The following is a 27,376-nucleotide window of genomic DNA, read 5'->3' as shown; positions in this document are numbered from 1 at the left end:
CCGGACCGAGCGATGTTATGATAAAAAATCCCAAATTGCGGGCAATTTTCGTCAACGGATAAGTTGTTGACTATTTGATAATTGGTTGTAGCTTTCCATAGTAATCGTTGGACCGATTTCAGAAGTTCATGATTTTAATTAAATAGCTGCATATTCTTTTGTATAATATTTTTGACAAGAGACCAGCGCCTAAACATACATAGTGTGCACAGAAGTAGCGATTCGAACATGCCATATTCCTCTTCCTTCCTTTGAATTCTACTCTCTTGTTGCTCTTACTTGTAAACCCTGTACACTATTCAATTTCTTCCACACTATACCCAACTACCTACATATGTACATATATACTATATATACCTCGTTATTTACCTGTATATTATAGGTATTCGTATATGCATATATACCCATGAGAACTGCGAGCGTTACTGTTTACTTGAACTTAACAGCTAAAAGCCTACAAACGCACAATTATTACCAATTCCTTCCTTCCTTCCTGCCACTACGCCTAATATGTATGCACAGCTTGGTGTGTCAATCTCTCTACTCAGTTGCCTCTCTGAGCTTCAGTCGTGATGTATTTGTCTGCCTTTATGCGTTTATTGTTAATTCTAACCTATATCTTTCTCGGGTTTCCTCCATTTTCCTTTGTATTTCATTTTTTAAAATTTCATTTAGCCTTTTCAATGCGTATTTTATGCCATATTTCATGCCTTTGTGCTCCCTCACTTATATTATTCTCTCATTTAGACGTTTCCAAGTGTCCTCACACCAAAAAAAGTGCGTATATATTTATTTATTCTTTTGTTTGCAATTCAATGTTTCCATTATACTCTCGCAACATGTTGCTACAGATCAAAATAGTTTTTTTCACCCAACAATTGTATGTATGACCTAAAACTAATCGAAATAGATATAGGGCATATGTATATATATACAAGGTGTGTTCCAAAGTAAACAGGACTTTAAAAAAACTGATCAAATGGTTTTTCGGCAAAATCAATTTATTTTATTCAAAATAGTCTTCTTCTGCTTCAATACAGCTTTTTGCACGGTCCAAAATCATGTCGAACGAGTGTTTTAGCTCCTTGGCTGGTATGACCGCCAGTATGCCGGTGCAAGCCTTTTGAATGGCCTCTACGTCTGCATAACGCTTTCTTTTCATGAGCAATTGCATTTTTCCGAAAAGGAAGAAGTCGCATGGTGCCATATCAGGTAAAGACGAGGAGTGGTTAATGGTTAAAATGCTAATTTTGGTCAAATAATCGGTCACAAGCGTCGATCGTTGAGACGATTCTGGGCAATTTTTGGTCGTCAGTCAATTTGTACGTAAGCCCAAATGCTCGATCAAAATGCGATAAATCGATGTTTTGGAAATGTTCAATTCCATTTCCATGAATTCCATGAATGATGATTTCGGCTGATTTTTGATGAATTCACTCACAGTTTCGATGGAATTTCCGGTGATAACGTATTTTGGTTGGCCCACATGTTGATCGTCATTTATGTCCTCACGACCGCTTTGAAAACGTTGAAACCACTGAAACGTTTCGGTAGAAGTCTTAACAATTTTAAAACAAAATTTAATGTTGGCTCTTTGTTCGAAGCTCATTTTCGCACCGATAACACAAACATACTGACAATTAAAACGCAATAATTTCACTTCCAATCGATAAAATGTCATAAACAATCGATAAAGATAGCAGATTCTATCGCGCCAGTCGACATATGTGTAGATGGCGTCACCAGGGGGAGCTGGATTCAAAAAATCCTGTTTACCTTGGTAAGCTCCTTGTATATATAGGAACAGGATATCGAGAGGAGTTAAAATCCGGGTGACAGAGTGACAATCCGTTCGTCCGTCCGTTCGTCACAGCAAGCTGTAACTTGAGATATCTTGATGAGACTTGACACGCTCCTTCCTTGCCAAAAAAAGGAAAATTTCGTAGATGAGCGTAATGGGATCACTGTCACGCCCACAAAACGCCATTAACCTGGGCAATAAATCTTTAAAAAGTGGGCGTGGACCCACCCTCTGACAAGTTTAATGTTCATATCTCTAAAACTACTTAAGGTAGGACAAGAAAATTTGCTTAGAATTCCTACCGACAGTGTGAAAATTAATCAAATGGGATGAAATCGGATGATAATCCCGCTCTAAACGCTTTAAACTCCTAAAAGCGCGATAAATCGATAACTAAATGCAACAGATACATTAAGTTTTATCACCGAGACCAAGATAATATATCAGGGTAGAACTTAGCACGATAGAACTTAGAACTTAGCACGAATAGTGTTTTAGAGTATGCCACCTCATGGCCAAATATTGTCTAAATCCAACAAAAACTGTTCAAGCGACTGGCTACCGAATCTTTGGACCCCAGTACCTATAGTTGACTTTTTACCGAAAATATTGGTCAAAGATTGTCAGATTTATAATTAAAATTAATAAATATGTAAGTTATCTTAAAACAAATTACGGTGGATATTCGTGTTTAGAATGAATAAAATCGTGTGAGAACTCGACTCACATGGCTCACATGGCTTTAATTCTTGCAAGTTGCAAGAGTATAAAATATTCGGTTCTACTCGAACTTAGCTCTTCCTTATTGTCTTCATTGCGTGCTGCATTTAACGATCGATTTCATTGTTTGTTGTTGCCATTATTGAAAAAGAAAACATCCTTTAAGTGCTTTTAAAGGTGAGTAAACACAGTGTACACAGACATTGTGCACACACACTTACACAATAAATCGAGTGTCTACAGTGCGACCCTGTAGGAAAAGCAACTTTATTACCTTTTTATTACTTTCAGAACTTTTTGTGAAATTTTCGCATTGCCAGGCTTGAGCCAACGAAATAAACAAAACATAATCTCACTTGATCTCGAACAATGGAAAAAAATCTAAGCTCTTCTCAAAATCTATGTAAATATCCAAAACGTTTAAAGTTGCAATTATATTTAATATATGTTCGCTAAGAATAGAAACCACCAAAGTTTTTTGTTCATTTTTTTTTCCAAATATCTCAAACATCCGACAGATTGGAGATTTCAATAAATATTTTCCGACGATGAACTTGAACAGTTTTTCAGACAAATAATTACACTTCCGACATTTGCTCTCTCTTTTTGTATACAATATACTCGCCTATGAAAGAGAATATTGTTCTCGAAGAGAAAATGATTTTTCAAACAACCTATTTTTTATTGATATCTTATTAACTGAGTTCTATATTATATGGTTATGTTAGGTTATGAGGTCGACCCTAACAGGGATCTCACTTGGGCAGCTTAGAACGCTCCTCCATTTTGGTATCTAAAACACCTATTTTATGGATCAAAAGACCTTACAAATCGACAAAAGCGTTGACCCAATCACAAAATTGTTCAAAAGCCTAATGACAATTTCGGCTAAGTCTCCTGGTTCGCCGAAAGAAAGATTACAGAGATGTTTCAACCTCACTCCTGCAAAAGCTTAAGAATGGAGAAAAAGCGTCTGTATATTTCCACCTCACCCTCCTCCATACAACTTTAACAATTAGCGTTCCTCAAGGTTTTTAGCCTTTTCCTATTTGAATGCCTGGACAACGTCCAGTAAGACCCTAAGATTGCTTCAAAATTAACTTTGCTAAGGGTAAGTGGTTCAGTAAATCTCATTCCGTGAAAAGGTTCATCGTACCTCTTCCCCAGTGATCGCTCCCCAACCACATATTCCTCGTCAGTATGAAGATCGAGAAAAAGCTGTAGCCTCTGCGACGCTGATGCAAGTTGTCAGAAAAGCATTGAAAGAAAAAGAATTTCGGCATGTTCTTGTTGGAAACCCTTCATATACCCATCTTCTCTGAACTTTAGAGTGTAGTTCGTAGCAATGCACCTACTAGCAATGTTCATTAACTGCTCTTGTTGGTGAAGTCTACAGTGCACCGCATATTTAAAATATTGCTATCAACCGAAATGTCGGTAACAACAAAAATCCAATGACATTGAAAACAAGTCAATAATTTCCAACCAGGACGTTATTACGGTATTCGTACAAACTTACAACGATAAAGTAATATAATCTAAATGCTTATGTCTTATTTTTCCCGTTTTGTTTGTATCCCTTCGAATATTTGTCTCGACTCGAGCAATTCTAAGACGACGCAAAAGTTGCCAAGTATCCGCTGTGTGCGTGTGTCCGTTCGCATTTTCGTAGGACCATCTCAAGAGCACGTGAACCATAACGCTACTTGTTATTATTATTATTATCATTATTATTGTTGCTAGTTGGTACGGGTTCACTATTGTCCTTGTGCGTAGCCGTTGTCATTGCCTATACCGTTGCCGTTGCCGTTACTGTTGTTGTTGCCACTGTCGTGCTGGTTATTAAGTAGATGCTTTGGTGCTTCGGTTGATTGCACGAGTGTGGGTGTGGGAGGGAGTGTGGCGTGAAGAATTCTTATGGCACAAAACTTATACCAAAGTAACGAAATGAATACACATTAAATTAGTTCTCGTTCACACGCCTTCGTACCTCTTAGCGCACCCAACTGACACAACAGAAACAACACTCAAAGCAAAGCATTCAGTCTAGTAGCCGACGGTAGTAGTCGCGTTGATAACTTTTTTGTTTTGCTTTGCTCAAGTGGCCGATTTGGTGTTGCTGTTATTGTTATTGTTGTTGCTATTGTATAGTATGTGTCGCTGTTGCTGCAATGTGTATATTAAATTGAAATATGAGGTTCGTTACCAAGTTATGCGGCTTCATTTATTGCCATAACTTTGACCGACGCGACCTCGCTGCGCGCCGGGAAAATCCGAAAATCTTATAATTAAAATTCTTATTTTCACGCCACTTTCCATGCTTAGTTAAATGCACATACAAAATATATATTTACACATATCCAAAATATATATTTCGTTTTCTTCTTGCTTGCCGACATAATTCTTCTTGGCTTAAACACTCGCCTAAACTGATTAATTTTTCGGCAGATTTTTCTGGCGAAAGTTGGCAGCATAAAATAGAATTTAAGCGGAATTTTAATAAGTGGATGAAGGCAGCTTTGGGAAGATTGCGAGTAATTAAGGATTTTCTTTTAATTATGATTTTTGGGTTTTATGTTTGGGTATAAAGTACCGAACCGCAGTGCAACTGGCGTGGTGGACAAAAATCAATATGGATTCGATTTTGGCGTAGAGTTTTCGTCAATCAGTATTTTTTCGGTTCTCACAGAAATTGCTTAAAATATTTTTCAGAAAGAAAACGAAACGTGCATGACACATATGTATTTATTTGTTGTATAAATACATAAAAACTGCCCAATTTGATACCAATTTAGTTTCTTTAAATTTGTCTAAAACGTATTCCAAATCCTTTCAGCTTGCAGGTTTCTTAAAACCCTGATTTAATGTTATGACCATGATTTTAGCTTTATTATAAAGATAAGGATTTGCCATTATGTTTTTAAATGATTTCGCGGATGGCTCGTATAAATTCCAGCCGTGACACCCAAGTTTTGACCAATTTTTGTAGCAATATGGACAAATGGAGGTGTGTCGGATCATATCTCCAACGCTATAAGCATTCGTGAGGTATTCTTATCTCATGTAATCTTTAGTCTTCTATATCAATGAAACTTTGAAAATTGTATTGCCAATCATAATGAGAAAAAGTCAGAACCAATTTGGCTTATATTTTCGTGAAATATTTGGCCAACAGGTGGGCCTATTTCAACGTATTTTTAACAAAATATGCTCGAGCAACATTTAAGAAATCCAATTTCTATAGTAACGGGTTTTTCAATAGAGACGCTGCTAAAGTCCTCCGATAAGGACAGCAAACGATGCCATATTTTTTCCGCTCTTTTGACACTTCTCTCAAGTAAGGTTTGCCATTTCATCGTGAAAAGATATACGGTCCCACAATAGTCAAAATTATTAAAATTTACTACCGAAATTCGAAGTCAGTCTAGCCTCCACTTTAAGAGCGCTACGTTCAATTTATGGTCGTCATAATCGTCCTGTCAGATCAACAACTAAGCGTCTAGTGGAAAAATTTGAATCCACTGGCACAGTACAAAATGTTTCCGTGCCAGTGAGATAAAGATAAGCACGTTATGTCGAAAATATTGCTGCTGCTGGCGCATCAATTGAATAAGACCCGAATCACTCGCTCACATGTCGTTCTCAACCGTTGTGCATCTCTTCAAAAAATTATCTTCAGCGATGAAATTCATTTCTGGCTGAACGGCTTCGTCAATAATCAAAATATGCATTATTGGTCAGGCATCACCCCACACGTAACCCATGAGTCAATATTGTATCTAGAAAAAATTACGAGTTGGTGCGGTTTATGTGCCGGCGGCATCATTGGGCCGTACTTCTTCCGTGATGATCGATACCGGCATGTTACTGTGCATGGCAACCGCTATCGCTCAATGATAACCGAATATTTTTGGCCTGAATTGGATGATATGGACTTGGACAATATGTGATTCCAACAGGACGGCGCCACAAGCAACACAGCGATTGGCACAATCGATTTATTGAAAACCAAGATTGTTGAACGTGTTAACTCAAGAAATGGCCCAGTCAATTGGCCGCCACGGTCATGAGATTTGACGCCGTTAGACTACTTCCTGTGGGGCTACGTCAATTCTATGGTCTATGTCAACAAGCCAGCGACAATTGATAAACTTCGTACGAATATCGATTGTGCAATCGCAGCAATATCGGCCGATTTATGCTTGAGAACCGTCGAAAATTTGGTTCAGCGTCTGGACTTCTGCAAACGTGCCCATGGTGGCCATGCAAAAGAAATCGAGTTTCATACATAATGGCATGAATGTTCTTTCACAGGAATAAAAAATTTCATTGATTCATTCATAGCAAACTTATTGAAAAACCCGTTATCAGCAATAATAGCCTAATTTATACACGTAATAAGCTTGTGCGAGGTCCAACTTCTCCACAAACTTCTAAACTAACTGGCACATTACCTGCAATTTCATGTGTTTAGAAGAAGATATTTTGGAATTCATTCCCTGCACATCCAGGCAAATTTTTAACTATCTAGAAACCCCAAACAGTGATAGAAATTTCAATTTAGAGAAATAATTCGAAAATTGAGGGAAATAAATTTTCATTGCACATATTGCTTACAAAAGAGGTTAAGAAATCTTGATCATTAAGAAAAAATAATATTAAATTATATATTATATATTATGTATGTAAACAATGTAGATGATACGCTAACTTGCCACCAAGCAAAATAGTTTATTTTCCACAAATCACCTTCGACAATGAAAGGCTAATCATAAGTTATTTGACACAAACAACAATTTATTGATTATTTGAAAGTTTCAACAAAAACTACATAGCTTTTTCATTGGCTGTTGACACTTGCTGGTTGCAAAATTACGAAAAGTTAGTTTGAACACATTTCCGGAATTGCCTAATTACCTGGAAACTGCTGGTGACAGCCTTTAGCTCATCTGATGACACAAAGGAGCAAGCCAGGGGAATAAAATTTTTGAACTTGTGTACAGTTAGTGGCAGGAAGCACACAAGGATTAAAATGTGTCAGTAGAACTAATTTTAATTAATTATGACTTTGTCTTGATAGTGAGACGAGATTTTATGCGCTGTGTTTGAGGTGATATATGTAAATTCGGTAATAGGCTAAAGTAAGTTCATGTTGTTATATATGAATTGAATAGCTCGATAGCTCTTACTTCGTGCTTGTCACAAGTAATAATTTTTTTTCGAAATTATGAAGTGATTTATTAATCAAGACAATAAAAATGCAGAAGTGATTAGCATTACCATGCGGTACTAAGAAGTAATTAGTGAAATTATATAATACTATTCAACGAAAATTAAATCTCTTGATACTTAACACATTAATAAAGTTATTGAATTCATTAAATATGCATTAAATATTACAATTTCAATTAAGTATTACAATTTCAAGGGATTGGTTTGAATATGATGAAGTAGAGTTCAGTTAAAGGTTAGTATAAGTATTATGAACACCTGAAACGTGTTATCGGTAGTGTCTAAAATGTTAATATTTCTTCTAAATGACATGAAAACAATTACCAATAATCATTAATTATAATTACTGAATCAGAAAATATTTTTTTGCAATCCTCCAACGCGAGTGGTATGAGTCTCAACTAACTGTGTGATGGTTTGTGAGTACCAACGCGAATTCTAAGCTAACTATGATGGTTTGTGGCTTAGAAAGGGGAATATCAAGCTTCCAAGATCAAAGTGCTGGCATTTCATCGGGATATTATGCATATTTACTGATATTTAGAAAATATGTATGAATATATGTATGTATGCATGTATGCATAAATTGTCGAATTATTCTCGCCAAGGTTAATAACTATGTATTATATTGCCGCAATACCTACACCATTTTTATATAAAGTGTAGTCTATTGAAGTGTTCGAAGTAAGCACATAACCAATTTTTAGCCCTTGCTCACAATTTACATATACATATATCCATACAAATACATATGCATGAAACCAATCAGTGAGACATACAATTTTTGGCATTGACTAATATTGCAAAATAACCGAAAAATCACGAGGCGAGCTTAATATCCATAATTGCATAAGCACACATACAATATTTTTGTGTTGTGTCCTATAATCATATGTAGGCGTATATGCATTGGCAATGCTTAACCTTGACGATTTTGCAAAAACTGTCAGTAATCAAATTGGTAAATGAGTAGCGCAAATGGATATTCGCTGATATGATGGTAGTTGTTGACATTGGCAATGAGTACGAGAGCGTGAAATTCCTCAATTAGGCAGTGAAAGATTGAATACGAAATTACAGAAATCGCTGCCAAACAGCAAAAGCTAACAGTATATAGATATACAAAATATAAATGTATGAATCGTTTTGGGTCTTGCAACAACGAGTTAGAATAGATATCGCAAAAGAGACGCTTGACAACGTAGCTGAGAACCCTTCATTCACTAAACGCCACTAATGCGAAGATATGTGGGTTTATTCATATCCTGTCGAAACTGTTCAACAAATGAGCGAATGGCGTTCGAAAAATTAGTCGAAACTGAAAATACCATAATTCGTTGCAGACGACTTCAAGCCATCTCCACGTTTTTAATAAAAGCAGCGTTGAAGCGCTTGTATTGGTGATCATAAAAAGTTGTAATAAAATGCGTGAAAATGCTAGTACTTTTATATCAAGCCGGTTGTATTTTTGAGGAATTGAACTTTTAATTCAAATAAACTAAAAAAGTTATTAATTTTTAATCAATTTCGATATCTTTTTGGCTCCATTTTCTGAAGCCTGTTTTTGTCAATTCAATTTAGCCTCACGTTCTGCAGCACAACCAGCGAAAACTATATCTCATTCAACACTAACGACTCAAATAGTTTCTAGCTGTTCTATCAGCATCGATCAGATATTCCCCATGCGCAAAATCTCGAAAAAAAACGTGAAAAGAGGATCGACACACATCACTCTTCGTCGATTTCAAATCTGCTTTTTACAGCACGAAAAGAAGCTGCCTTTATATGGCTATATCTGCAATTGGTATCTCCGCAAAACTAATACGGCTGTGTAAAAAAGCTGCAACCGAATCGGAATGGTCCTCTCCGAGCCGTTCGATACCAAACGAGGTTTCACACAAGGTGTCTCCCTATCGTGCGGGAAAATAATTCGAGCTGCAGAGCTGAATTGAGCAGGTAAAATCTTCTACAAGAGTGTATTATTACTCATAACTAACAGCGCGTTCTGCTTTCTCCAAACTGGATAAATAAGCAAAGCAAATGGGTCTGGTAGTGAACGAGGACAAGAGGAAATGTCTCCTATCATCAATCAAACCGTCTTCGCACTCGCGACTTGGCTCCCACGTCACTGTTGACAACATCCGTTGTGTTTAACGTGGGTACCTGCTGACGACAGCCTTACCCCACTGCGCTCAAAAGCACAGCGGATCAAATCAATGCTTTGATCAGCGCCCCAAGAATGCTACTTATTTTCAGTACCAATTGGCAGTGTGGAATGGACACACTAACCACCTTGGTCGGGTTCGAAGCCCATCTAAAATTTCTTTTCTCCAATTTTCTACCACCGCCCCACAAAAACACCCCGATCTATCCGATAGGTGCCTCTGATGCAAAAATGCATTCAGAGACCCATGTCCCATAAGCAAAAAACCCAAACTCAGACAAAATCTGAAGTCTGGGTTATCCTTAACGTGCAATAGCACGCTGTGTGACAATCAGGTCAAGAGGTTGCGTCACTGTTACCAGTCATAACTTCAAAGACGTAGACAATTTCGCCTATCTTGGAGCCAATATTAACACCAACAACTACGCCAACTTCGAAATCAAACGCAGAATAACTCTTGCCAACAGGTGCTACTTCGGACTGAGTAGGCAATTGAGAAGTACAGTCCGGTGTCAGCTGCGCTGGCTAGGTCATATTGTCCGGATGGAAAAAGGATACTCCAGCTCTGAGAGTATTTGACGCAACACCTGCCGGGGGAATTAGAAAAAGAGGAAGACGTCTATTATGTTGGAAAGATCAGGTGAACAAGAAGCTGGCTACATTTGGAATTTCCAATTGTCGCCAAACAGAGAAAAGGAAGCACGAATGGCGCGCTGCTGTAAACTCGGCTATAACCGCGTAAGCGGTGTCTACGCCAATAAAGAAGTAGAGAAGATTAGCATCCACCGTATCTCGACAAAAAGTAGTCTAACGGAGAATAAAATGTCCGTTTTTGTTGTCCTAAAAAAGTGATGTGTTCGTACATACACAGCATCCTACTGAAAACCTTAGTACTTAGACGATTGATAATGACGTGAGGAAACGAAAAGTCGTGAAACATTTAGCTATAGCTAAACTAACGACAAACTTAGATCCATTTTCAGTTTTGAAAAAGAATAGCCCAACAGAGCCTTCGGATAGAAAAACCATACCAATCAGTAGACTTCACAGCTGTCAATTTGGAAAATTATGCCTCTAACACCCTGTATGTGCGTTAGTATTAATGTATTTCTCATTCATCGCATTCAATGCTCAGTGAATTGGAAAGCGCAATAGCATTCTTATCGTTTGCTCTTTAACTTTTATTGTAATTTCCATGCTCTCTTTTCAATTCATTTGGCAAATGCTTTCTGCTCTGCGAATTTTAATGGTTTCCACACATCATAAGCTTTTGTTTAATCGAAACACTTTGCTGATTATGTGGATCTGGTATGTGACACACTTGTAGAGGTATGCGCACGCATAAATATATAGTAGAAATGAATGTGCTTAAGATATTTAAGAGCATATTTGAAGTATCAAACAAAATTAAAATCGTCTACGCAATGCAAAATTTAATGTGAGCGTGATGATTCGCAAATATCTAATAGTTTTATTTTCTATAATTTTATAATATATGCGGCATAAAGTCACTCGGCAGTTCGAAAAACTTTATATTGAGAATATAAGGGCAAAGGGTAGTGTTTATCCAATTCAACACATTTATAGCATATAGACCACCATTAGAAAGAGATTCTTTCTGAATTTCCATTATAAATCTGACGCACTGACCGAGATTTTCTGTAAAAAGTCAACTATATATACTGGGGTTCAATTATTCGGTACCTAGGGGCTTGAAGATTTTTTGTTCGATTTGAGCAATTTTTGACAATATAAAGGAATTATATGCGTAAAGTTTTATTCCGTTACTAAATCTATTAGCTATTGACTCGTGCGATATCAGCATGTAGGAGTATATAGAAGAATTATCTATGCACTCGAAAATCCACTTTCTCAATGATAATTTAATTACGAGTTCAATATGCAGCGAGACGTGAAACATGCAGATTACTTTTACGACTTTTATCGACGCTGATCAAATGTGAAGGCAGCAAATGCATTCATTCATTTTGCTGTCATTTAGCAAGCGTTGCTATGATGCCATATGATTTTTTTTCTGTTGCTTTATTCGCAGAAAAATGAGCACAAAGCGAGAGCTACTTCCGCATTGTGTCGGCGACAAGCAGCAGACGCCTCCGCCACATGCAGAATAGACGTGAAAAAATATGAAATCACACAAATTTAAGTGTGATATAAAATTTACATATGCAGACTTGATTTGTAGGCGAGTGTGTGCGTGCGAGCAACGGAAACAGTATGCTGCGAGGGTGCAAAATGACTTCTACAGTTGAACGCGCGCACACTTTCAACTTGCTCGCAATCACGCGTGAATATATGTCAATCGGCGGCAGGCATGCACACACACACACACATACAAACATTTGTATGGCAATTTGCATAAAATCTCGCTAAAATCGCGCGGTGCACAGCCGGTGCACGACACTTTCCCAGAACTTTCGGTCTGCCAAAGCAATAATCGCATTCAACTCAATTAACACGTATACGCCATGGTGCAACCAAGCGATCAAATTAAACAGAAAATGCAATTCGCATGCACACACATGCCTCTCTATGCGTGTATATGTCTGTGTGTGTAGTAGCGGACAGAAATGACATGAACAGACTGCCAACAATGACAGCCACAACAGCGGTCATCACGACGTCACCGGCGCATCACACACTGCAGCAGACAGGCCAACAAAAGTAAACTACAACACGAAACGCTTGAGCATGGCGGGGCATAGATGTCATGGTCGTCAGCAGTCGGGCCGTTGATGCTCCAGCACAGCTTTTGTTGTCATCTGCAGCAGCTGCATTGCGTTGGCAAATTGTCATCAGCATTGTTGCATTCAGCAACTGCTGCCGTCACAGACGTGCTAGCTCCGTTATTTTTATGCTATTTCCACATGTCATGCGTTGTTGCGCTGCTCGCCATCCAAAAACTTTAGTCTAAAGTTCATTTACGGTGCTTATTCGATAATTTGTCAGTTGTGGAGTGAATGAGTGTACGTGTGTGTGTGTGTGGGTGGTTGAGTGTTCCTGTCACTTTACTGTCGTTGGCGCATTACTTTTGTCCAACTTTCACAATGGTCACGAGTGAATTGCATTAAATCAACGTTCACATATACACATACATGCATGTATCTGTGTGCGTATTGTATCGAGAGTTACAGATCGTCTGCGTCAATGCAAAATTTCCATCAGTGTGGATATTTATGTGCCGTTCTCCCGCTGTGTGTGCACAACATTACAATTGAAAGTTTCAATTTCAGTCAAGTCCACTAATTTCCACTTCATTGTTGTATGTTGCTTTGAGAAGTTCATATAAAGCGCTTTTGACATTCTCACGCTGGGATTGGACTCGAGACGAGTGCACTTGTCAAAAATAGCTTTATAAAGGCTCCCGAAATAGTTGTATAATAGCTGTGAGGGCTAAAAATGAAGCTGACAACTTTCTGAGCTTAAGCGAAATAAGAATGAAACCTTGATTCAATTAAATCGGCGCAGATATGCGCTACAGTGTCACAAATATAAGATTTTATTGAGAATACGCTGAGGAGTATTCTGTTCTGTTAATTTCCACAGTATATGTATCCAAAACTATAAATTTGAACATGCAGATAGCATTTACAATTGTCGAATTGCTATATTTGACTAGTGCCTAACTAATAATTATTTTTATAGATGAATACAACCAATGATATGAAAACTACTCAAAATATGTAATTTTTGACAAAGTGGCTTTCCAAAAGAGTCTTTTTTAATGTTACTCTTCAAAAAATCTTAAAAAATCGAAATTGTGATCAAAAGTCTTATTCTTTCGATACATTTGACAAATTCATTTAAGAAAGACGTGGACTAACTCAGCAAACTCCATCCAGGGCCAGTGTTTATCGATGGTATGGTGAATTCAATTGAGGTCGTGAAAGATTCCAAAACGAATTTCGGGAAGGTCGTCCAAACTCGGTGGTTGCTCCGAAAACTATTGATGCTATGCATAAAGTAATAATGCCAGATAGTCATGTGACCTATCGTTAGATAGACCCAAGATTTTAGGACCGCCATACATTCATAATTGTATGGACATTTAACTGTAAAAAAATTCTTTTCACATTGAATCCCACACAATTTGCTGATCGCTCAAAAAAAGGTTCGTCTATTAATCGGGAGAAATGTTTAAAAAAAACGATAGCTGTACTTCGAAACACGTCTATGAAATTGTGAGAGATGATGAAACGTATATGGGTATTTCAAGATGAGCCAAGTCCAAGACAAGCTGTTCGCGCACGAAGCGCTTCCAAACAAATGGTTGGTTTTTTGGAACAATTATATATATCGCAACAATGCCAATAGAAGAGTGCAGGACAATAAAATTTCATTTGTTTGCCAGTTGCCTTTCAAGAATTCAGGAAAAGCAACTGCCGAAGAGGGATCCTGCATCACCACGATAATGCGAGCTTTCAAACATTGACTGAAACAATTGTATTTTTGAGCACTCAAACCATCAATTTGATGAGTCATGCACCATATAGCCCTGACTTGGCACCGGATGACTTCCATCAGAGGGGTAAAACTGCTTGGTTCAAACGATTGCAAACGTGAATAGATCTTAACAGAGGTTATTTTGAAAAATAATAAAGCGATTTTTAATGATTAAAATTGCTTTTTGTTCTCAAACCCCGAAATATAAAAAGCTCCTCAGTTTGAAAATATCGATCTGTTATTTTGAAAGTACCATTATGGCAGACAGCTACCATACGAACTGATCGTATTGATCAAAATCAAGCAATCAAAAACTTTTTCAATTGACAAGATATGTATCTTCATGAAGTTTGGTATTGAGTGTTGCCCAAGGCGGTGGTACAATCTCCACAGAAACAATTCAAATCGGAACGCTGCATTATATTTTGACCGATCAAAATCAAACTTTTTACATTTTTTTTATTTTTTATTATTTTATTTTATTTTTTATATGCAAGAGTATACTGTGGTCATTGCTTGAACTTGGTGCTTCCTTACATAATGATTATACATAGATATTATCCAACTCACTTTTAACGCTTCTCTTCGTTTTGAATTATTGCTTTAGGTTCAAATTCGTGGCTAAATTCATCAAAAAATTTCGGTGTTCCACTGCTAAGTACTTTAATACTTATGTATGCTTAAATAATTACAAAAAAGCATTTCTTCTGATATATAAAATCTTAACTGTTTCCATATAAAAATTGCGAATTTCGTTTTTTTTTACTTGGAATACAATTTAAGAAACCATAACTTTATCATAAAATTATCATAAATATTATAAACACATAATTGTGTATATATGTATACTGCTATGTGACTCATATGTATATCACTAATATTCTTATGCTCGATCGCTTCATCTAAACACCATTATTTTAAGTTGTATATGCTAATCGAAATTAATCAAGCACTTACTCGTACTTTCTTATCACATACAACTTCAACAATTCAATTTGAAACACAATTCACTATATTAATATACATACATATACTACACATATATACATATATACTATTTCCATTTATAAGTAACTCTTGAGACTTAAGTGCATTCTCAGAGTACTTTAAATTGTCACAACAAAAACTGCAAATTTAAATTGAGCGACATGTTTGTGGAACCACATTTGTCCAACATACACACATATATAGCTAGTTGTAGATTGCGATTCGGCAAATGAAACTATGCTCACATTTAAATTATGTAAATAATTTCTTTGACAATCTAAGTGAAACTTCATGCCACACGATACACGGCGGCACCGACAGCTGCGAAACAAAAATGAAAATCTTCATATGAATATAATTTCTAAACACACGAACATAACACATTCGTGGTTCGTAGATTTCAAATTCTAGCAAACACTGATACGCTTGTAATTTGTAGTGTGAATGAATTTAACATAGTCGGCGCATAGTGGGGCAAAATATAAAAAAATTTGCACTGAATTTGGGAAAAATTTATTATTTTTTAAGAAAAGAAATAAAAGAAATATTTGAATAATTATTGTATAATATTTAACTCAATAATCCGGGTCAAATTTCAATAACTGAAAATATATGTATAGTCAAATAAAAAAGTTTTCCATACAAAGGCTGGATTTCGATCGATCAGTTTGTATAGCGGCTATAAGCTGTAGTGGTCAGTATTCAAATATCATTGAAAATGCTTACTTATTTAGTCTCAACATAGCCGAAATACTATTAAAAATAAATATCTATTTATATTTTAAACATACATACATCATACTAATATTATAAAAGCGAATGTAAGTTTGTTTGTTACACTTTCTTGCAAAAACTACTTAACCGATCATCATGAAACTTTGTACATATACTGTTGAAGGTATTAGAAGTAACATAGGGTACTTTATGTTAAAAAAAAAAAAAAATTTGCGAAGGATAAAAAAATTGCTTGTCAAAAAATCGTCAAATTTAAAGTTGTCGGCGCATAATTCCGCTCTCTTTTTACGAATAGCTTCGAGCAAACGACGCATAACACTCAAATCTTGTTCCAGTTTGAGCGGTCGAAGGGAATTCAGAGTGCACCAAACCTCGATAATCGAAGAAAACTGTCAACATAGTCTTGATTTTGGACCTGCTTTGGCATAGTTTTTTCGGCTTCGGCTCACTTTTGATTATTCGGCCGATTGAACGTCTATTTCGGGGTCCAAAACATAGATCCAGTAATAATATATTTCATAACATCCTAGTAGTCGGGAAGCACTGTTTCACAGACGTTAACGCTGACGCTGTTTCTGGAAAAATTTAGTGATTTTGGCACCTTGACACTCTTGTTTCAACTTTTCTTAGGTCCAAATGATCTTACAAAATGGTTTTCACTAATCCGTCCAATATTCCAATGATGCCGAAAATGGTCTAATATTGGGTGGTCGAAAAAATATTTTCGCATTTTGTCAATAGATGTCGTTGCAGTCGCATATCTCCAGTGCTACCCATTGTCATATCATATAGTGTTGGGAAGGTGAGATTTTAGGCTTCATTTGAACAAAAAGAAATTGAATTCGGGGAAGTTGTAAAAAAGTTACAGCTTCACAAATGAGTGAAAATAATGAATAAATTCGCTATATTTTGAAATTTTTGTATAGAAAAGGTTTGATTAGAATTACGAAAAGACTTTTTCGACTACCCAATATTTTTCAGAATACGACAGTTTTTTTTAAAGGGATTCACTGTAGGTGTGCCTCTTAAACCGATAACACTAAGAACATAATCACATTATTATTAAATCTTCTCGATTCTTAAGAAAATGCCAGGTCCAACTTAATTATTTTCAAATCACTTAAGTATATATATTTTTTTAATTTAACATCTGACTAGAAAATACTTAAAAATCTTTCAAATGAAAAACTTAGTTTACTCGTATATATGTACGTATATAGTTGTATGTATAAATTTTCTTCTAAAGTCACAAATTGGAAACTTAATTGTTCTTCTGCAAGTCAATAATCTTGTATACAAGTATTTATGCTATGCTTGTATGCTATTCATATGCATTAATTTAATTAAATAATTTTGAGTTATGCAATTTATTAATCTCCAACCGGAACTCGTGCTTGTTCAAGCGTTTAATTGTATGATGACAAGTAAAAAATTCTAACCTACAAATCTGCAAATACCGACACACCTGCATACGTGAAGCTAGAAACGGAGGCTGCTCACACATCCTCGCACGAGAGTATGAATACTTTCATGTATGAACTTGAGTTGTGACCATCAACGTACATTTGAGTAGAGAATATGTGCAATTATAATGCCGTAAGCAATAAATCTGCGGGAAAGCGCTTTCAAACACAGCATTAAGTCATTTCTAACTTTTACTTATGATATTTCTGCTTCGTTGTTTAAATGCCGCTTCCTTTCTCTTTGATTATTATTATTTTTTTGCGAAAGACATTTTCAATTGAAAAAGTGTGTATGTGTAGTCAGCCATTTGTATGAGCGTTAAACTTTTTTCTGACATACATACATATGTACAAATAAATGAATACGTATGTTTGTTGTATTGTCAACATTTTTTGCTATGTTCCTTATTATTTAGTGGAAAATTAAAATTTCAACCATTCAAAGATTTAAAATGTGTTTTAAGCACACTTTTTCACATAAAACCATAAAAATCGCTAAATTACTGTATTTAAAGAATGGCAAGTAGACACTAATAACTTCTTCAACTTGTTTGTGCTATATTGCATTTCCACAAAGCCCATGGAAAATTCAGTAAGCGAGAGTTACTGCTGTCATATTCATGTTGCATCCAACAATTGTAGAGTGTCACTAAAAATCAGCATTCACTTAGATTTCCAAGCTTACATGATAAAGCGCCCAAGTTGAATTATTACACTTTACGGTTATTTCCATAAATTAGGTGTCAGTTGGTCAAACATACTGACCCAGATTATTCACTATCGCAGTATTAATCCACCACCCACTCGTATATAAACATTTCAAGTCAAAAAGGCGATTTTTATCAACAAAACCACGGCCTTAAGCTTTGACTTTAAAATGTTTGGTACATCGAGTTAAGCTCTTAAACGTTTTGAAAAGCTAGACACGTATGCTAAATTCATTCTACTAACCTTTTCACCCTGCGCACTGTTTCAGTCACTGTAATCACTTTTTATTTTGTGTTGAAAACAAAAAAAAAATTGTCTAATCCGCTGTGGTGCTGCATTATGCCACGGAGCTTATTGAGATTTATGTTTGGAGCGCACACTTGACACACACGCGTATAACGGTGCATACGGTGCATAGAAGCTGACGTATGCCTGTCAAGCAATTAACACCCTCAGCGATAAGGCATATTGTGTGGTCACTTCCAGTGGGGTCCAATTGTGTGAACTATTTTATGCCTTCTGCTATAATATAAAGCTACTAAAACTAGTCATTTATAGGCTCATTTATTAGTAAGTTATATTCGGTTAAGCGAGGGCTAAGATTATGTTTGCATGTATACTTACTGTCGCTCTCTTTATCGCTTTTATACCCGGCGTACGATTTTTGACTATTTATTTCGATTAGGACGTGTCGCGCTCTTACAGTCTTTTCGCACAGCTAAATTATTTTAATATATGTGACCTGGTCTACGAAAAGGAAAAGGGGAGCTAACGTGCGAAAACTAGTTTTCTGGAAAACAGCTGTTCCGAAATCCGAATCATCCGAATGAACTAAAAAGTGAAAATTGATTTATTGACACCTAAGCCCCCTTTCCGTAGACCAGGTCACATATTAAGATTATAATTGAGAAACCAATTTTTGCCTTTCACACAGCTCGATTAACTATTCAGCTGTTATACTTGCTTGTACTCTTCATTTTGTATTTATTCTAACAAATAAATTGTATCAGCTGATTGCTATTTTATCGAAGAACACAACCAAATTTACAGCCTACACAACAACCAAAAGAGTTAAACAAAGCCAAATTTACAGTGTTGACAACAACCCGCAGAATTGCATTCCAGTTTCGATTTGAATTCGATTAAGGGGTTACATGTGTTTACGGAATTCAAAAAATAGGTTTTTTTCTAGAATATTGTCCTAAAGTTGATCCGCGTAATAGTTTCGGAAATACAGCCTTGAAAACTTGTGCGCTCGAGACTACCTAGGCTTAGTGCGCCGTCTTTGAACGCGTTTTTCTCGAAACTGTGTTTTTTGAAGTGGTTGACAAGAGTTCTCGAGAACTACTTAATGTAGTAAAATTAATTTTTATTTTCCAAAGAAAATCAATCTAAATTAGCGCTTTAATCGAGCAAAGGTCGGTAAATTGATCAATTACCTCCTGTGCGAAAAGGCTCTTAACTTCATATTTCTTGCTGATACTCAGTTTGAACTCACAAATACAGTCGTAGAGTCTTTCAAGTTAAAGTATCACTGTTCATAAACCAGCTTTCGATTAGAAACTCAAAATGATCCGCTTCATCACAAATTTAGATATAAAAGTTTTGAAAAAGTTAAAAGCAATTATGTAAAGATAGTAGTGATGATGAATAAATGAGGTTAAGTTTCGAATCTTGCAAGATTGTAAGAACATTACAGTATATTCAGTTTCATGCAGATTTATTTGGCAAATATTTCTAAGGCGATTTCTACGATAAGTGAAATTATTCAAAGAGGCTCTGGAATACGTTGACGTGGAACCACGTCCAGGACGGCCATCAACATCAATTGATAATCAACACGTCAATAAAATAAAGGAATTTGTGCTTGATAATCGATGATTGATAGGCAGAGATCTTACTGGCATCGTTGAAATGTCGGAAAGATTAGTGAAAACCATTTTGAAAGATTATTTGGGCCTAAGAAAAGTGAAGCAGGCGATCAGCCGAATATTGTTGCAAAGGTAAGTCGAAGCCGAAAAAAACACTTCAAAACAGGTAAAAAACCAAGGTTATATTGACAGTTTTCTTTGACTATCGAGCTGTGGTGCAATCCAAATACCTTTCGACCGGCGCAACGTTCAAAAAGGAATACTAGATGAGTGTTATGTGTCGTTTTCTCAAATCTTTTCGTAAAATGAAGCAGGAATTATGGGCGGACAACTATTGGTTTTTGCACCTGATTTAGTACACTTTCCCAAATCAGCACCAAAGTTTTAGATGAAAATACAGCTTCAGGAAATGTACACTAGGTATAAAAAATCTATTTCCTCTCTCCAACACACACTTTTTCTAGCGCACCTCGATGCTCTCGTTAATTTTTTATGTTTTCTCATTTGATGGTTGCATAAAGAAGCGTTTTTTTTTTGTCAGAAATCTAATATTTTTTACTTATTTTGCTTTGTCGGTTATACTTCTCCATTTCAGTTTTATTTGTTTTTTATAGTGGCATTTGCCAACGCTCACCTATCATAATCGTCACTATTTATTTATGTATGTGTAGACAAGTTATTGTTTACGATTTGCACTCGCTTAATGTATTCCTTTCAATGAGCCGTTAAACTAGACTAAATTGTTGTTAAATTTCTAAACAATAAATCATGTGCACGTAAGCTCCGCTTGTCAGAGACGATAGAATTACACAATTTTATGATGAACTAAATACCTGCGTGCATAAAAACATACGAATATGTATGTTTGGATATGTATGTATATGTGTGTTAGTGTATGGATTTGTGCCAGTTTATTTATGCAAAGTCATGTAGAAATCAGATTGTTCAGTAACTGCTCATCTAATTTTCAAAATGCACTATAAAACAGTGAATAATAACTTTAAATTGTTTCAAATGACTGGGATATGAGATTTTTTATAGAATGTAGCTGTAATGGTTTCAAGTCTATTGTTTTTTAGTTCAAAATATCGGTTACGGTTTCGAAATTACCTTTTACGAAACGAAAACTGTAATGCATATATAACATATTTCCGTTTGAACAGAATTTTTCAGTTGATAAAGAGTTTTATTGATATACTCTCTTTAAACGGTTATATTTTTTACCCTTATGGTGTTTAAGAGAAGAAGAGTTGTATACTGCGCTGTAAGACATTTTTTGTTTAAAAAAAGTATGTCAAAAACACCAAGATTTCATTATTTATTGCTCTCATATTCTATATACAACAGTAGGCGCCTTGTTTCGCCACTTTTCTGATCGCTCAGATTGACCTTTACTCACTTTACAAAAAAATATTAATGGAGAAAGAAACGAATAAGTTGAACAGTTGAATTTAACACTCATTCGCTCTACCGCTCGGATGAAATCAGTCTTGTTCAGCACCAATAGAGTGTTCGATTCACCACTCAACACATTTTAGTTAACTAAAAAATCTATGCAAAAAATATAGCATTGTAATGGCAGTGTGTTTATAGTGGAAAAGAATCGAAACTACTAGGCAGAAAATATTTAAAAAAGAAGAACTAGGAAGATAGAGACAGGGAGAGAGAGAGATAGAGAAATAACACTCCAAAAATGTTTAGTGAATAGGAAAATTAAAACCAAAAAATAAAAATGAGAAGCTTGAGTATTTAATTAGATTTGTAAGGTTGAGTTCAACTCCATCTGATTTCTGAGACGAAGGATACACCTAAAACTATTACAACCCTTCACTCGGATATCCGAAAGATATCAAGTTTGCACTAAAAGTAAACGTCATAGACTCTATACAGTAAATATACATATGTATATATAAATGATCGCCATGATGAGCTGAGTCGATTTAGCCATGTCGGTATACATACAAACGGGTGCCTCTATTTTTGAAATTTTGATCAGAAATTTTGCAGACGTCCTTCTCACCCAAGAAGCTGTACATTTATTGAAAATTCCGTTATCGAAACACTATACGACATAGATGTCATACAAACTGAACGAAAAGAATAAACTGCTTATATGGAAAGCTTTTTCATTTGACGAGATAACTTTATCCAATTTGGCATGGTCTCAGGCAACAATGCAATCTCCGAAGAAATGATTTATCTATCTATCGATCATATCGGATCACTATAGCTTATAGCTAGCATACAAACTGACTGATTAAAGTCCTTGTATAGAAAGTTTTGATTTTGCTAAAGTTATTATAGCTTCGGAGCAAGTGAAATTAACGCTTTTTTTCAAATAACTTCGACAACCGGCAGTTTAACCGGTAAAAACGTGTTTTTCTATAAAATTGCCAACTTCGTTGAGAATGGAGGTCATTCCTCTATAGATTTACTAAAACTGGTTGAAAAAAATTCTAAAAAATCACAAAACTAAAAAAGTAATTAAAGCTTTAGGAAAAAATTACATTTATCACAGATTTAAATTTTATCTTGCTGGACAGTTGCCGAAAAAGTAGTCACGCACTTATCTCAGTCACCTATGACAATCGGCAGAACAAAACAAGAAGAGCATTTCCCATGTCATTATAAGCTTATATGGTATACATTTTCATACAAATATGTTCATATATGATGTATATGACATAGGTTTACAGATCTTATGTCTGCCTAAGTAAAAAGATAAATGTGTGGCACAACGTAGTGAGATGTTATAGCTGAGCAAAGGGAATAGTATAGTAAAATGCTAAACTTATAAGTAAATAGAAATGTTCGCTTGGACGGAAAAAGTACACGGCATCCCACTAACACACAAAGTCCTTACACAATGTATCACTTCACATGAGGAGGTAAACACAAAAGTAGGCTAGCTCAGCTGTCAAGCAACGAAGCAGCGGGCCAAAGTGGAGTGAGTGAAATGTTGACGAGCTGGCAAGCTGTGATGGGAATTATGCGATATGTGGCGGGGATGAGTGTCATGCTGTGGTTTGGGGACGCGTGTCAAAAAATCAAGCAAAAAACAACTTTCACGGATCACGTTGCCCATCAAAAATCGCACGATGAAATTTTGGCAGAAAAACTAAGCATGATGTAAAATTAAGGTAAATGAAAGGCAAGAAAAATTATGACCTTGTAGGAAAACCGTCTGGTAATCTCACGAAGTTTTAGACACTTTTAGAAATTTTTAACAGCCATTAATAAAATATTCAAATTTTGGATGAAATATTAGGTTGATTTTTGTTAGCAAAAAGCATTCATGGCACAGTACTTTTACAAGAAAAAGTTCAGGTGTTAGGAAAACATACATATTTCAATACGTAAAAAACATATTTTAAGTTAAACAATTTTTGGTATAGAGTAAAATTTAGTTGAAAAGTATACTCACCAAGTAAAAGTCCAATTTATATTTGTCGCACAAAATTTTAGCAGCAGCCTTTATTTGTTACAAACACTCGAGGAAATAGTACAGTATTGTTGTTGTTGTTCTAATTTTTTTTGCCTTTTTACACTTCTTTCAAACTCGACACAATTGCACTGACAAATAGTAAATATTTTCAATTAGGGGCTGTTCTACATGCTTTACGCTCAAATCTACAAGAAACAATTTCGCACTCCAGTATTTTTAGACACGAATCCACATTTGGTAAAAAATTTTCATGTTTTCAAAATATCGTTGCATACTTTCTAGCGCGCAGTTATTTTACTCGGAATGCTTGAGGAGTATCATAAATGGCTGACACTAAAAACATGCACAAATATTTTTTTAATTGACAAAATTTACTATTATTTTTAATTATTTTATTTTTTTGCAATTTTCATTTCAGCACAATTATTAGTACTTTCCTAAATTTTTCAAACCGCATTTGTTATACTATATACTGTAAGCTGTTCAGTACATTTAAATCTCTCACTATTAAATGTTTGTTGCCTTCTCTTATATATGGTGCATATATGTAAATTCTTACATACACTATAGCTCCTTTACAAACACACCGTTATACATATGAATTTATGTTAACTACTTTAACCAACGCGTTCACGGCTGGCGTTTATTGCAGCGTATTTATCCGCTTTTGGTCTCAACACGACAACGTCTCAAACTTGACTGAGCCGAACATCCTTTTGAGTAACATTTTTAAAGTGTTCTACATGCTGCCTATGCTCACGAAGCGCATATGATTGCCTATGCCACGATACTCACAACAAAAACCAAACAAAGTTGGGTTGCCCTCTCCCCGCTTGGGTGGCTGAGTGTGGCGAGTGGAGCTTCGAAATACCGTCAATCGCTATGTGTATTTGAAATAACTTTACTTGTGTGTATGCTTGTTAGAAATAAAATTCTGAGAGTCCATGAGATTCTTAATAAGCGAGCGCTGTTACAAATGCTCAGTAAATGTTATAAAATCTCTGTTAAAGCTTGAAGCTTTTGCATTATTATTTATTGCTGCTGTTGGCAGTGCTCAAGCATTATTATTCTTCATAGATTTATTTTTTTTAATTAATAACGGCTTAATTGTTTATATACTTTTTATACATGGTAAATGAAAAAAGTGTAATCGAACTAATCTCACTTTTTGGGAAATATGCGAATGGATGGAATGACCCTACAAATCTTAAAGAACGATGTTATGAGACATTTTTCAATCTCATAACTCGTATTTTTTCTGGATTTAATACTTTTACTGTATTTTCATGGCAAATTTTTGTTATTCTCTGACAGCTTTGGCAAACTGTCAAAACATTACCTGCATGACGTTTAATGCAACTCCGAGACAAGATCGTTAATACTTGCGAGTAAGATGAGATCTTCTTGACTTCTGACTGTTTTTCAGAAAAAGTGGCAAATAGTCACTCTAAAATATGTACCGTTATTTTAATATTTTTGTTTGCATATAAGACAACACATGCATGCATCAGCTTATTTGTCAAATATGGTCGGGCGAAAGCATGCCCAACGATTGGAATTTAAGTGTGCTTTGCACAATCCACAAAGGGGGAGACCCTAAAATCTGCGCCAACCGACCAGATATTCATCATTCGCCAGATTTTGGAAAAGACCCGTGAAAGGAGAATCGACACAAACCACCACTTCGTCGATTTCAAAGCTGCTTTCGACAGCACGAAAAAGAACTGCCCTTATACCGCGATGTCTGAATTTGGTATCCACTCAAAACTAATACGGCTGTGTAAACTGACATTGAGCATTACCAAAAGTTCTGTCAGGGTCAGGAACGATCTCTCAGAGCCATTCGATACCAAACGAGGTTTCAGACAAGGCGACTCCCTATCGTGCGACTTCTTCAACCTGCTGCTGGAGAAAATAATTCATAATTCATAATGCATCAACAGCAACAACAATGTCAGCCTCGAAATCCAACGCAGAATAACTCTTGCCAACAGGTGCTACTTTGGACTAAGTAAGCAATTGGAAAGTAAAGCCATCTCGACGAACAAAAACCAAACTCTATAACTCACTCATTATTCCCGTCCTGCTATATGCTGCAGAGGCATGGACGACGGCAACATCTGATGAGTCGACATTACGAGTTTTCGAGCGAAAGGTTCTACGAAAGATTTATGGTCCTTTACCCGTTGGCCACGACGAATATCGCATTCGATAAAACGATGAGCTGTATGAGATATACGACGACATTGACATAGTTCAGCGAATTAAGAGAAAGCGGTTGCGCTGACTAGGTCATGTGGTATGTATGGACGAAAACACTCCAGCTCTGTCAGGAGAAGCAGAGGAAGACCTCCACTCCGTTGGACAGACCAGGTGGAGAAGGACCTGCCTTCGCTTGGAATCTCCAATTGGCGCCACGTTGCGAAAAGAAGAAACGACTGGCGCGCTGTTTATAACTCGGCTATAATAATGTAAACAGTGTCTACGCCAGTAAAGAGGACGCAAAGAATAAAATATTTCGAAATATTAAGTATGTATGTACTCATGCAAATCGCTTGATTCATTTTCATCTTAATGACTAATTAGTGGGTTATCAAAATTAAGTAAAAAAAAGCAAGTAAATAAGGTCTAAGTTGGAGTGTAACCGAACATTTCATACTCTTGCAAGGGAAGAAAGCCAGGGAAATACCTTAAGGTGTTATCAAAACTTTATATTCGAATTTTTCCGAACGAATTCAGCATTAATTGTTCAAAGAAATTTGAATGGAATACATTCAAATGTATATCTTAACTTATAACGGATGATCCAAGTAGCGGTATTTTTTTCAATAGTTTTGTTTGAGGCATCACGCGTGAGTCGTGTCAATTTTTCATGTTCGCAGCAACTTGGAGTGACATATGGAACTACTTGGCACAGTTTACGTCGAGATCTTAAAGGTATGGCTAATGTAAGTGTAATAAAAATATTAGGAAATAATCCTATAAAATTATTGAACTAAGAGCAATATGGCCCCCCGCAGGAATTCAAAACTCTTTTAGGCGCATCAGGACATTCAGGATCAACTTTTATTTTTGTTTCTCTACTTTCATTAATTTTGTTCAATAATTTGATAGGATTATTTCCTTATATTTTTACGAGAACAAGCCACTTAACACTTACACTTACAAAATACAACTTGTACAAGAACTGAAACTGCTCGACCCAAAAAGATCCGACGTTTTCGAGCTAAATATTCTATTTCTAACTGAATTGTTATGTAAACCAGCGAAAAAAAAGAGAAGAAAGAAATATCCTTCAGCAATCAGGCCCATTTCTGACTCAATGAGTATGTAAATAAGCAAAATTTCCGGATTTGGGACGAAGAGCAACCAGAAGAGATTCACAGGCTGTCGTTACATTCAGAAAAACACAACGGATTGGTGTGGTTTGTGAGCCGGTGGAATCATCGATCCATATTTCTTGAAAAATGATGCCGGTAAAAACACAACCGTCAATGGCGACCGTTACTGCGCCAAGATAACTAACTATTTGATGCCTGAAATCGGAGCTCGTGATCTCAGTGACATTTGGTTTCAACAAGACAGTGCCATTTCCCACACATCTCTTCAGTCAATGTATTTATTGGCAGAACACTTCACGTTTTGGCATATCGTTTGGCCACCAGGATCGTGTAACACGTATCATACTACTCTTAGAGTTTCCTGAGAGGATATGTATTGTCTATTCGATTCAAACCTTAGAGCAGAACATCACGCGTATTATTTGCCTGTTACCAGTAGAAATGCTTG

The 27,376-nt window shown here is 36.0% G+C and overlaps 1 protein-coding gene across 9 annotated transcripts in view; it reads right to left on the bottom strand.

Annotated features, from left to right (window-relative positions):
* LOC120771435 (acetylcholinesterase) overlaps positions 1-27,376 on the bottom strand; it is a 194,363-nt gene that overhangs the window by 162,937 nt on the left and 4,050 nt on the right. For 2 of the 9 annotated variants that reach the window (XM_040099475.1, XM_040099484.1), the window contains exon 2: positions 23,567-23,772. The gene's annotated coding sequence lies outside the window, so the exon portion shown is untranslated. Of the gene's footprint in view, positions 1-23,566; positions 24,269-27,376 lie in introns of those variants that run through there. The other 7 variants (XM_040099444.1, XM_040099460.1, XM_040099503.1 and 4 more) reach the window with 5 other exon arrangements.

This window comes from Bactrocera tryoni, chromosome 1 (assembly GCF_016617805.1).
Source record: "Bactrocera tryoni isolate S06 chromosome 1, CSIRO_BtryS06_freeze2, whole genome shotgun sequence".
Classification (NCBI taxonomy): domain Eukaryota; kingdom Metazoa; phylum Arthropoda; class Insecta; order Diptera; family Tephritidae; genus Bactrocera; species Bactrocera tryoni.
The sequence above is the reverse complement of the archived record's forward strand: the minus strand, read 5'-3'. Positions and strand labels throughout refer to the sequence as shown.